This window comes from Mauremys mutica, chromosome 2, assembly GCF_020497125.1.
Source record: "Mauremys mutica isolate MM-2020 ecotype Southern chromosome 2, ASM2049712v1, whole genome shotgun sequence".
NCBI lineage: Eukaryota > Metazoa > Chordata > Testudines > Geoemydidae > Mauremys > Mauremys mutica.
Window position 1 is genome coordinate 154,080,138 of NC_059073.1, and position 13,624 is coordinate 154,093,761.

The following is a 13,624-nucleotide window of genomic DNA, read 5'->3' on the forward strand; positions in this document are numbered from 1 at the left end:
GGCAGCTGAGATACCCCTTTGCCCAGCACGAGCTGATACCACCTCCTCACCTATTCGTGCTGCGGACCCTGAGCCCCTAGTACTTTCGGGTGCAACAACACCAGAAGTTCGCCATAATCCACCTAGAGACAGAAGGCCTCCTCATCGGCTGGATCTTTAGTTAGGGCGAACCCACGGTTATGGGGCAAAATAATCCCCAGGGTTTAGCCGGGAATGGAGGCAGTCTACCCTCCTTCTCTAGTTTAGTGTGTGTTTTATTTAGGGGATGTTCTTATTAGGGGGGGAGGAATATGTTGTGTATTTGGTTGTCATGGGTTTTGTTACTATGGCAACTGAGTTAGACTATTAAGGGATAGCTCAGCCGGTTTCAACCGGCTGAGTGAGCTCTCTGTAATCTGTAAATAAAATGGAGGTTTTGGTAGCTGTCTGCTCTCTGGCCTCAAGTGATTGCTTCCTACACCAGCTGCCCCAAGGATATAACAAGGTGAGCAGTTACCCACAAGGTGGAATTCTGGAAAAGTGTGTTCATAATCAAATAGGATGTCTCTGGAGCTCAACTCTGGTCCTGAAGGGCTAGGGCAGCTGGACCGTGAAGTCTCATTTCTGTGTAGGAGTAACAGACAGAGCCTGTACCCAGGAAATGTACCAGAGAGGCCAAGGAAAGAGACTGTGCTGAAGCCACCACAGACTCAGAAAGCTTAAAGCACATAGGCCACGTGTGAGGCACAAACATAGCAGCTTGGTGAGAGTCCAGTGGAGAGTGGGGTTGCCACCTGTCCAGGTTTTCCCAGGAGTATCCCTTTTTTGAGGTAGCTGCCCCAGGATATCTGTAAGGGCACTTAGCACACGCTGCCAGCTCTCTGGTTTTATGGGCCCAACCTCATCCTGGATGTCCTGGTTTGTTCTTCCTTAGAGATGGCAGAGTGGGGAGCTTTGCTAGGTTGTGACACTAGGGGAATGGGGGTGACTAGCATAGGAACCAGTTCTTCTGCCTGTACATCAGGAATGCTCAACTGGCTACCTATTAGCAGATTATGTTTTCTTGGCACCATTCAACAGTACAAAGGGGATAGAGCTGGGGCTGAGAATCTGTCTCAATATGCTCATTTTTATATTTGAGGAATCAATAGGTTTATAAAGTGAGTTGCCTATTACGTGTTTTGTGCATCACTTCATAAATCTTTAGTGAGTTTTTTCAGTGGTATATTTAATAAATTATTAAAAACAAAAGAAGGGGTGAGATCCTAACCACACTGAAGTTAATGGCAACAGGATTAAACCCCACAACTCAGATTGTTTCCTTTTTCCTTACTGTATTAATGTGTATGCTGTACACGTGCCTCTCCTAGGTGCTATGGAATTCTAAGTATATGTGGAGGAAGATGAGTAGGAGAAGCTTCCTGTTTCACTCTTATCACATAACACTTGTATATATGCATGCCCTTAAAAAACGGGCCCCTATTTCCTCCTCCCCACCATCTCTCTCCCAAGAGGAGTCTGTCTACTTTATTGTAGCATCAAAGCTCCAGTGATGGCTTTGGTTTCTTTGTGCCTGTTGTACTGCTGCTTGAAAAAGGGATGCTTGTTTCATATGCTAACTCCATCACATGGATAAGAAATATGTTATCTTTCCAAATAGACAAACATACATAGATTTGGAGATACACTTGTGTAGGTGTAAGGATGAAACACACATTTAATGTATTAGCATCCCCTGTGAATGCTTTCCAAGTATTTTAAGGAAGGTTTTGCTAGAAATAGTGCAAGTCAATCTGTCTCTCTCACTCTATTTTAATTTAGACTTTAAAAAAAAACCCAAACAAACAAAACTTGTGATTTCCCCCTGCTGCTCTTTTGAATCCCCCAACTCCCACCAAGAGCATGGAAAACAAACTCAAATGAGTGTGCAGTAGGAGAGAAGGGAGTAAGGTGCTGCCCTTTTGCACTGCCCAACTAAGGGCTCCCCAAAACAGTAGAAACAATTTGCTAAAAATGGAATGGATTACAGATATAGACGTGGATTCTTTCACCGTCTTCTCTTGACCTGTGGAACAGTCTGGCCATGTGTTCAAAAGGGAAGTGTGCTGTACCACTTACAGGGATATTGCAAATTGCTCCAGCAGAACCACAGAACTTTCGGAGGCATTGAGGAGCGTGCAGCATTTCTTCCTTAAGGGCACAATCTAGCCATGAATCATTATAATATATGTAACAGGATTTTTTTTCCCCCTGTGACACCATTTACTGTTGCTGTAGCCATGCAGCATAATGCGACCACTACAACTGTGATTTATCAGTGTTCAGTATATAAAACTTCAGATTGTTATATGATCATATGGTTTCATATCATACTTTTAGAACCTGATCTTGAACTTCTTCCTCAAGCAAAACAAACGTTAAGATCCTAGAAGTTAGAGATGGCAAATAGATCAGTAGTCCTCTAGAAGTGCTAAATATAGATTAACCTTTTGTAAGGGATGTATCAGACACTGAACAAGTCTTTATTTACTTCATTGGGAATTAACACACATGTATGATCTGCATGACTAGCTTGAGGAAAAGGTAGATTTTCTCTTTTCATGCCTGAGTTAAAATTTATACTCCACGAAAACTCATATTACAGTTTTTGCTACTTTGCTACGTAGATTTTCAGAAAGCTTTGACAAGGTCCTTCACCAAAGGCTCTTACGCAAAGTAAGCAGTCATGGGATAAAAGGGAAGATCTTCTCATAGATTGGTAAGTGGTAAAAGATAGGAAACAAAGGGGAGGAATAAAAGGTCAGTTTTCACAATGGAGAGAGCTAAATAGTGCCGTCCCCCAGGGGTCTGTACTGGGACCAGTCCTGTACAACATATTCATAAACAATCTGGAAAAAGAGGATGGCAAAATTTGCGGTGGCAAAATTTGCAGATGATACAAAACTACTCAAGAAAGTTAAGTCCAAAGTGTCCCTGCCAGCAGGTATATGGGATCTTGGGGAGCAATTACCACACGGGTGGGGTGCAAAATAAACTTTATTAAGAAATTACAAAAACAGGGAAAATTCAATAGTAAGGGGTATGGGGTTGTTAAGGTAGACAATTGGGAAGGGGTTTCTTTTTGGTGAACAGTAAGGGGGTTTCAATAGTGGGGTACAACACAGTAGGATACAATACAGTGGGTAATCAGTTAACACTGAGGTATAAATGTAACAGGTAGCTAGCGATTTCTATGTAAAAAGGTGTGTCACAGCAGCATATAACCAACTAACAGTTATGGATAAAATGTGTTAAATAACAAACAGTTTTAGGTAAAAATATGTCACAGTGGTGTAAATGTAGAATGTGAGGGGTATCAGAGAGAAAAAAGTAACCAATGGGGTTTTGTGCTAGACTTCAGCAATACAATTGAGGTTTGGCAGTAGGAGCACAGAGACACAGACACACAGAGAACAAGCAGGCTGTAAGTTTAAGCAGCAAGGACTTCAGCAATACAATCGAGGTTTGGCAGTAGGAGCACAGAGACACAGAGAAGCTGGGGGGGTGTTTGCAGTGGGAAGACAGACAATTACAATTATACAGAACACAGCAAAAATCTTATCTATGAGCTAACTTAACCAAGACTACACAAATTAAAACACAATGCAACAATTCTCTAAGCCTAACTTACAAAGTATAATGATAAACCTAACTTAATGGGTGCAACTTATGCTAAGGATAGTTCCAGAGGGCTGAGTGGTGTGTGTCCAGGACACAGCTCCAAAGAGGGGGGGGGTGACTGCAGCAGTGAGGTGGCTGCAAGCAGGCTTATTTCTAGCAGCAAAGGCACTGCAGAACTAGAAACAGATTACAGATACAGACCAAGGAGTTAGCTTGGGTCTGTCTGTTGGGGAAACAGAACCAGCAGCCAGGACAAGGGAGGGGAGTGGTAAGAGAGAGGTTTTAAGACACAGACCAAGGTTTAGCTTGAGTCTGTGTGCTGGGGAGACAGAGCCAGCAGCTAAAATAATAAAATAAAAGTATAGAAAGTTTCACAGAGGGATTCTTACCATCCCACAAGGCAGCAGCAGAGGCAGAAGCAGCAAGAACATCAGAAGGCTCGGTACAGTCTTGATAATCAGGAGATCTCTCAGGCAGCAATTTGTTCTTCGTGGGGGGGTTCAAAAACGGGGGTACGCTCAAAAATAAAACGAGAGTGGAGAAAGGACCCCCAGAACCCCTGGTTGATCAGACCAGGCAGCAATGCAAGAACCTTTCTGAAGTCTGTTCAAAAAATGTCTGTTTATAAAGGCAAACCCTGGCAGCTTCCTGCTAGTAACTCTTATTGGCTCCCCCTCTTACAGGTAGGAGAGAAGGCAGAGAAAAAAAAAACTGCAGGCAGCCACCAAGACATGTTTGGACTAGTCCTGAGCCCAGAGGTATGACTCATGCCCAGGATCTTAAAAACACAATAGGTCTTGCAGCTCTGGACAGAGCCTACCCTACACCAAGCCCAGGTTTTAACAAGGTGATAACAGGACTAACCCTTTGAACAGAGCAGTGGTCCCACTTAGCACAAGTTGCCATCCCTTTGAGAAGGGCAATGGCTTTTGTTAAACAACTTAAGGGGCCCTCCCTTTGAGAAGGGCAGAGGCCCTGGTAAACAACTTAATAGCCAGGGAGGGGCGGCCACAGAGGAGAACAAGAACAAAATGGAGTAAGGGGACAGCTTTAAGAAACAAAATGGAGCTGTAACGGACACAAAGCAGACTGTGAAGAATTACAAAAGAATCTCTCAAAACTAGGTGACTAGGCAACAAAATGGCAGATGAAAGTCAATGTTGATAAATGCAAAGTAATGCACATTGGAAAATATCATCCCAATTATACATATAAAATGATGGGGTCTAAATTAGCTCTTACCACTGAAGAAAGAGATCTTAGAACCATTGTGGATAGTTCTCTGAAAACATTCACTCAGTGTGCAGCAGCAGTCAAAAAATCAACAGAATGTTGGGAATCATAAAGAAAGAGATAGATAGTAAGACAGAAAATATCATATAGCATTTATATAAATCTATGGTACGCTGACATCTTGAAAACTGCGTGCAGCTGTGGTCGTCCCATCTCAAAAAAACATATATTGGAATTGGAAAAGGTTCAGAAAAGGGCAACAAAAATTATTAGCAGTATGGAATGGCTTCTGTATGAGGAGAGATTAATAAGACTGGGACTTTTCAGCTTGGAAAAGAGATGACTAAGGAGGGATATGATAGAGGTCTATAAAATAATGACTGGTGTGGAGAAAGTAAATCAGGAAGTGTTATTTATTCCTTCTCATAACACAAGAACTAGGGGTTACCAAATGAAATTAATAGGGAGCAGGTTTAAAAGAAACAAAAGGAAGAATTTCTTCACACAACACACAGTCAACCTGTGGAACTCTTTGCCAGAGGATGTTGTGAAGGCTATAGATTATAACAGGGTTTTAAAAAAGAATTAGATAAATTAATAATGAAGGATACGTCCATCAATGGTTATTAGCCAGGATGGGCAGGGATGGTGTCCTTAACCTCTGTTTGCCAGGAGCTGAGAATGAGGGACAGGGAAAGGATCACTTGATGATTACCTGTTCTGTTTCATTCCCTCTGTGACACCTGGCATTAGCCACTGTCAGAAGATAGGATATTGGGCCAGATGGACCTTTGGTCTGACCCAGTATGGCCATTCTTATGTTCTTATATTATAGGGTTAATTCTCCTGTCCCAAGGAATGTGGCATTACAGGGCTATTTCGTGTTTGTGTTATGGAGTGTCACCTTTGCCTTGACAACAGGTATGTGCTATACTGGGGTGGCTCTCAGCCTTGACAGAGCTTGAAGTCATTGTCTATTAAAATTACACCAGCTCCATCATGAATTTAATTCAGTTTCTTCTTCCTCCTGAATTGAATAATCTAGTAATATTTCTGAATGAAGAAAAACATCTTTTTCATGTAGATTTTTTGTTACAGAACAGGGGATATTTTTAGTGATCTAAGCATCAGGAGGCTTGGAGAGCAGAAATGGGTGTACCCCTAGCAGTGTTGTCTAAGCCCTTCATTCCTTTCAAGGTAGAGAAAATAGCTACAGTGTGATTTGCTGTATGGGTCTTTCCAGTAAGACCTTAGAAACTGAACTGTGTTTGCTCAGCATGGATGCTAAACATCTAATGTTTTTAATAAGACAAATAATGTAATATGGTGTATCTGACCAGCCCCCCACATGCTGCTCAAGTGTTATAAAGGGCATTCTGTCCTGTTGAGCTGCTCCCTTCCACAGCAGAATTGGACTAAGATATACACATTTATATAAAAATATGTAGCTTACTCAAACATAAACCAATATTTGTTAGAAATGTTATTAGCTAATCCACTTCACATTTGCATAGACAAATAAAGGGTTTTTTATTAACAGGAAAGAAAAATATGCAATAATGCCTTTTTACAAATATATATTTACTATTAAGTAATATTAAACATATTAAATTATCAAAATGTTAGACACTTTCAGAAACTAAAGGATCATTTCATTTTGTTATGTGTCAAGTGTTAAGAATATGCTTATGTGCAGTGCAGAGAGTAGAAAAAATCCATGCCCTGTGAAGCTTACAATTATATGCCAATCATATCACTCCTTATGGTGGTAGTCTGCTCAGCAGAAGTATGTTTTGAAATACTTTGCACAACATAGTATATTCCATCCAAAGATTTTAAATTCCATGTGAGGGATTACATTTTCAAAATAATTGTAACAGAAGTAAACCTTCTACCCAAAAATATATGTAATACTTCAATGTACAGATATTTGTCTATTGCTAAATTGCCAAATGCAAGTCAAGACCCTTAATTTTTCAAATTTATTTTTGTTTAACCATTTAGTGATATAGAATACGTGTCATTTTAGCCAATTAGAGGTAATGCTCTGAGAGAGCTTTCATTTAATCATTTTTTGGGCATGCTGTATATATTATTTCAGATATCACTGTCTACCTTGCCTCTGTCTTTGGGCTGTTTTGTATAAAATCACTATTCACTGAACTAGTGATTCAGTAAGCCATTCACTTTTTTGGGAAGGATTGAGGGCTATTTCCATTTTCTAACTAACACATGTCAAGCTGTCAAGAGACCCATGCTGGGTGACTCTTTATCACTCTCAGACTTTGAGGGTCTTAGCTTTTCAATTTAGAATTCCCTGTTCTGGGGATGGAAAATATGGAAATTCTTGCTAACTGTGATATTACTTGGAAAAAGCAAATACCTATACTTTAACACATAGTCAAGAACTTTCTTCCAGGTCTCAGCATATTTCTGGCATTTCCAATATATATTTGAAGATACTGTCAAAGTAGAGCTGAGCAAATAAGTGTGTGTGTGTGTGTGTGTGTGTGTGTGTGTATATATCTCACTGAAACAATGTTTTAACTTGAAACAATTGGGGTGGAGGTGGTTTTGTATTGGGTTGGTTTTGTGTGTTTTTCACTCTCTTTAAAAAATAAAAAAAGCTTTACATTTCTAAAAGAAATGCTGTACCATACCAAAATGTTTCAAAGTGAAAAACAAATATTTCAAAATGGTTCAAATGAAAAGTTGAAATGCCTCATTTTGAAATGGCCAAATCAAATCATTTTGACTTAATTTCCCCCCCTCCCAACGGAAACTGTTCTGCAAATTAGAACCAAATTAGCTAATAGGTTCAGTTCCACAAAAATACATTTTTGAGCAAATTTACTATTTGTCCCCCTCTCCCTCCCAAATTGTCTAGCTGTACTATCATTTGCTTGGCTAGGGACTGCAGTTATATAACATCAGTATAATACTTTGCAATTCCATATTATTTATTCAGTCTTTCCTTTCTAATCCTAGCATCTTAACTTTTATTTAACAGTTTGGTTTTGGTTTTTAAACTAGTGAAGTTAAGCTCCTCCCCCCCCTTCTTGATTTAACTCCAACTCCTCTTCTGTTTCCCATTTCCCATTGTACAGCATCTTGTGGTCTACTTACTAGTGTGTCAGCACAAGCAGGCAGAGTCCTCAGAATGATGATACATGTACATGCTCAATGAACTTCATATGTTTATTACTGGAAGAGAGTACAGAGGCAGCTCCCCTCCTGCTGCTGATGCTGCTGTCCAAAACCAGTTTCTGTCTCTTCCCAAAGCAGGAAGCGGTGAGCTTGTGCACTCAAATATACACACACCTGAACTTCCTCTGAGACTTACTTCCTGAGTCTGGGGTACATTCCTAACTGGGAGGAGTCACATGTTACAGATGCACCAAGAAACACACACTTACCCAGCCAGCACAATATCTTTTGGACAGTGTTTATAAAGCCAAATAGTTGCCAAATAATCTATTATATATAAAGCAATATTGGGGAGGAAATGTTTGCCCCAAGTTTGTTTGAGAGAGACCCTAACACACAGCTCCATCCTCAAGATACTACTATCTTCCAAGTTCTTTTATCCTCTGCTGTGAAATATTCACAGTTCCATAAGGTTGGTTTCCTTAGATTCTGACCCTTACCTTTTACTTCTTTCACAGTCATACAATATTTCCACGTGGTCAAAAAGCTATATGTGTTTGTACTCAGGAGGCCTTCTTTTTAAAGTAATTCATTGCCAATATGAGGGGGGTTGGGTTGTCTCTCACTAATTGTAGCTAAATTTGAGGCACTTCACCAGCATTAGATGTTGATTCAATCAAGTAATGGGCATTACAACTAAACAATAAAGTAGTGCTTTACAAACCTTAATGTATTACTAGTGTGGACACACAAAGGAACATACTTCACAATAACTGAACTGTGGCAGACACAAACGAGATGCAGTTCATTAAAAGATTCCAATTTTATTTAAAGATTTTAAAAAATAGTCTGAACTTACAAGAACTAAGGCACAAATCAAATGAGCTAATTTTGAATGTAAGGAATGCACAAGTGAGAAAGTGCCCTACAGGGTGATGAAAATGTGTGGCGATATCACCTGTCTTCAATCAGGAGTACATAGGCTAAGTTTGATTGGACAGTAGAATTCAGTTGTGCTACTAAATTTTCACACATTCTTGGTGCATCTTTATTCACTTTGCATATTTTATTCAGATTTGGATGAGTAGATGTCCTGATAATAAAATGCTGGCTACGTCTATGAGGGAGGAGGACGGATAATTTTATGGCATAGGCATATTAATGGGAGTAAGGGGATCTAGAAGTTATTGAGTTCAGTGGAGTTACTCCAGACTCTCAGCTGTTACACAAGTATCATTGAGAGCTGAATCTGTCCTCAGTAGTTCACAAAGCAATGTTACACATGCCATTTTGAACCCTCAGTGGTGGGACCTAGGAACAAAGTGATTCTCTTTACTGACAGCACCCTGATTGTGCATACCAAACATCCTTGCACTGTGTAGTGTGGATAACCATGGGGAAGAATGATCAACTTTGCTTTTTTTGTTAATGATGGGTGTGTGGCTGAGTATATGAGAGAGTGAATACAAAAATCATATTTTTACATTTTTTCCCATGCATACATTAATATTTTATAAACCTCCTTAAAATAATGTAAACCACAAAGGTGGGATTACTAGCTTCTAAATGAGAGGGTACATATCAATGTAGGTACAGTAAAATATTCATTTATATTTCCTTAACTAAGTATTAAACCACTACCGATTAAAAAAACAAAACAAAAAACAATAAAACTCAGAACTAGAGGTTTAGCTATAGATAATATGAAATGCTTGCTTACTTGATATACATTATATTCCATACTTAACCCAAGATAGATCCTTTACTAGGAATATAAACATATTTAATGTGTGTGTGAGAAAATCTCATATATGAAGGCTTAATGCATGTTGCCTGAGTTGTTAATGCAGTAGAAAGTGTATGGGTTATGGGCATTGTAAATGAATGTTCTACCGAGTACAGCAGGTGAAATGTATCGTTTGTGGACATGTGATTTAGTGATGCATCAAGGAGGACATTGAGAAACATACACAAATAAATATAACAACTCGTATGTGACTGTGAATCATCCAGGTTTACCTGGGTCAGCTCCTAGTTACCCTTCTCTCTCTGGGTCACACCTTCACCAGATGAAATCCAATTACAGAAACTATGCCTTAGGCCTTTTCTTGCATAGTGAAAACACTATGGAGCAGATGTGTGGAAGCTGTAAAAGAACTGGTTTCAGCTCCCCAGCCCTATAGTCATATAGCATAGCCTCAGTACTATTCTAAACTACACCTTTGTAGCAACAGTCTCCATGGTGCCAGCTTTGTCCATTATCCCCCACTGCTACTACCACCACCACTGGATGCTGGGAGGCCATGGTGGGAAGAAAAGATGTGTTTTCATGCACTCGATATAAGCTTCTCTCTCTCTCTCTGACCACCTTATTCAAAAATAATTACTATATACACTTGTTGATTTGATGAGTGCTATATGACTGTACTCTGGTTCAGTCTGTCACTGGCCATCTTTTTAAAGACTTCTGAAAGGATCAGTTGCCCTGTATCCTGGGCAGCTCCTCCTTAAAACTGCTCCCTCCTGACTTTTTGTAACTGCTTTCTTAAAAGCCACATCTGCAGGAACCAGGAGCTAGCATGAGAATCTCAGTTGTATTTATTTTTTCAGGAAGTATCTAGCCCCCATGGTTGCAGAGAGAGAGAGCTGAGTGTACGCTAAAGGCTAAGAAAGCAGAAGGCAAATTAAAACAAAAAAATATATATTTTTTAAATTAGGATTTTGGGGAGCCTGACTCATGATATTTCAAAGTTTTGGGTTGGCAATACTGAACTCCTATAAGAACTGGAAAGGCTGGGAAACCAGAGCAATATCCATAGTCCTTTCTCTTATTCAGTGGTAAAACTTATTTCTGTGACAGTGAGTTTATCACTTTTTAGTTAAAGTACAAGATAAAACAAAGATGAAAGAAAATTTAAAAGGGTAAACATGTTACAGTTAATGCATGTTCGGAAATGAAGCTTATGCATGAACAAAAATGCAGAGTACTGTTTATTCACTATTGATTGAGGTTACCTTTCATCCTTTCCACATTTTATAGTCATGCAGACGTCCCTTCTATATTGTGTATAACTGGTCAAGATTACATTTTGAAATCAAAGTAATCTTTCCTATTTTTCAGGTAGAGTGTATGCATTTTAATCAAATATGGAGAAATGGCCAGTGGGATTTAGCATACTGTATAAATAAAATGAAATAAAAAACTGCATTGCATTATTAAAAAGCTTTAACATAACGAAGTTATTTATGTCTGCTAGGAAAGTGCAACCTGGTTCAGATAAAATAATAGATGAATCTATGAATAAATCATTTAGTGATATGTGAAAACAAAAAGTGTAAATATAATTTAAATAGTTGTATGCCTCTGTATTACAGATGTTGGGACCAGAAGCCGAAGAGTGTGTGTGTGTGTGTGCATGCGCGTGTGTGAGAGAGAGAGAGAGAGAGAGTAAAATACACAAGTAAGGTACAGTACCCAAACCAGAAATAATACCTAGCTCTCATATTGTGCATTTCATCTGTAGATCTTAAAGTGCTAGACAAAGAAGGTCAGTATCATTGTCCCCATGGAATGTTTTAATTAAAACCAGTATCTTGAACCGCAGAAACAAATTAGAAGCCTCTTCAGTCTTTTAAAGCATAAATGTATTCTGTGCCCTTCACAACATCTGCTAAATACTTTAACAAATGAACACTCCTCTGCAGTGTGTAAAATTCAAACCTAGGAATACTGTGCTACTGCATGAAAATTGGAAAGTGAAATTGACTGGCACCTACTTAGAAACAAGAGTGAAACTGACTACATTAGAAATCCAAAAACAAAACCACCTTCCCACCCTCTGGTCTCCCCATAAGTAATGGTTAAACTAAATTAGCTTAAAATTAATTCAATTTAGTAATATAGATATGGAAATATGATTTATAACCTACAGTATCCTTTTTTTGCACAGCTGTGTAGCTTCCTGGTCTTACCTGAGCAACTAGGCAGAAGCATTGAAATGCTGCAAGTATTGCCATAAGCAATGCCACTATTTCTGACACATCTGAAGGGGTACTGGAAAGCTCGAGAGAGATTCTGTGCTCATGATTTTTCCAGACTGACTTTCAGAGTTTTGCTGAATTCAAAAATGACTCGTGTATATTTAAAGGGTTTTTTATGTTTTCTGTACTGAATTGAAACCATCAAATCATCTGAGACTTATTCATAACTTGTTAACTTTTGCAAAGCAAATGGAAGGAACCAAGGAACACAAGACTCACTTTTAGAAGTTTTTATCCATTGGTCAGCAAATCAGAACTTTGTTATGAAGGAGAATATTTGTTTTCTTTTGATGGATTGTTAAATGAACACTTGTTCCCTATTTTAGTTAATTGAACATCTGCCATTGTCTTCAGTGGAAGCAGAGTTGGGCCCTTTACATCTTTTTTTCACTGGGCCATGCTACAAATCTAATTCTCTCATTCAAGTTACTCTGAACTCACGCTATCTATTTTTTATCCACTAATAGCACTTAACTTGGGACTGCACTAAATGAACAACATTTAAATAGCTAATGGAACTAAAGACTTAATAATTACTCTGAATGGGCTGTTAAGACACATAATATTGTCTTTTTCAAAATTCTTCTATTTTAAGTGACCCAGGATAGATATACATTACAAATATGCTCTCATATAGCCCCAGTGTTCTGTGGCTGCTGAACATCTCATGAAAATGTGATTTTTTTCAAAAGGAATACTGTATATACAGAACAGACATATACCTACAGAGACTTACTATGAGGTATAGTGCTGAATATACTAATTTTCTCTGTCATAAATGTTTGAATATGCAGTCCTTGCACATACACGCACTATCATTAACATTAAACAAAATTCTTTGTTTTAATGTGCCCCAAATTCCTCTGAACTGAATGACCAATTTCATAATAGGCTGAGTGTCATGTTGTGTGAAGAAATAAGATTAGATTTTAATTATGACAGTTGGAAAAGAGGTTAGACTAATGAACTTGTTTATAATGTTTTGTTTTCTGGGGTGATAAGAGGAGTGCGTTTATCTTATATGTATTGATTCTCACTCTCCTAAATCAGTAGGGTGCTGAATATCCCTTTAGGGGTTGACTGTCAAAAGCATCAAACTCATAGTCAGAAACAATTTGGTTAGCGTTTTTTATACCAAAAGATGGACTGAAGCAGGTGACCCTGCTGTGGGATTTATTATAAGGCTTTGCTGCAGGACAGAAGATCTGTAGCTATAATTTTACTTCCCATTAACAGTCAGTTGGAAATCTCATGGAGAGATGTACTCTTCATAGAATTCTCCATAAAAGGACCAAAAATTACATATTTCAGCATATATAGTTGACAGCCTATGCTTTATTTCACATAAAAGTAATGATATGCTGGAAAAGAAATAAATACTTTGAAGTCCATGAAACTTAGTTATAATAGGACTGTTCTGATTTTTGTAGAGAACACACTGTCTGCGGGGAATGTAATTTAAACAGAGATGAAGTAAGAAATAGCCTAATAATGATATGCATTAAAGGACTATTATAGCACTAAGATCCCGATGCAATATTTATTCTTTCAAGTTGTTGGCTAC

The 13,624-nt window shown here is 38.6% G+C and overlaps 1 protein-coding gene across 17 annotated transcripts in view; it reads left to right on the plus strand.

Moving 5' to 3' along the window:
* CDH18 (cadherin 18) overlaps positions 1 to 13,624 on the plus strand; it is a 644,661-nt gene that overhangs the window by 269,824 nt on the left and 361,213 nt on the right. Inside the window, exon 1 of one of the 17 annotated variants that reach the window (XM_045007552.1) lies at positions 5,725 to 5,793. The exons of the other annotated variants lie outside the window; for them this stretch is intronic. The gene's annotated coding sequence lies outside the window, so the exon portion shown is untranslated. Of the gene's footprint in view, positions 1 to 5,724; positions 5,794 to 13,624 lie in introns of those variants that run through there. 17 annotated transcript variants of the gene reach the window in all.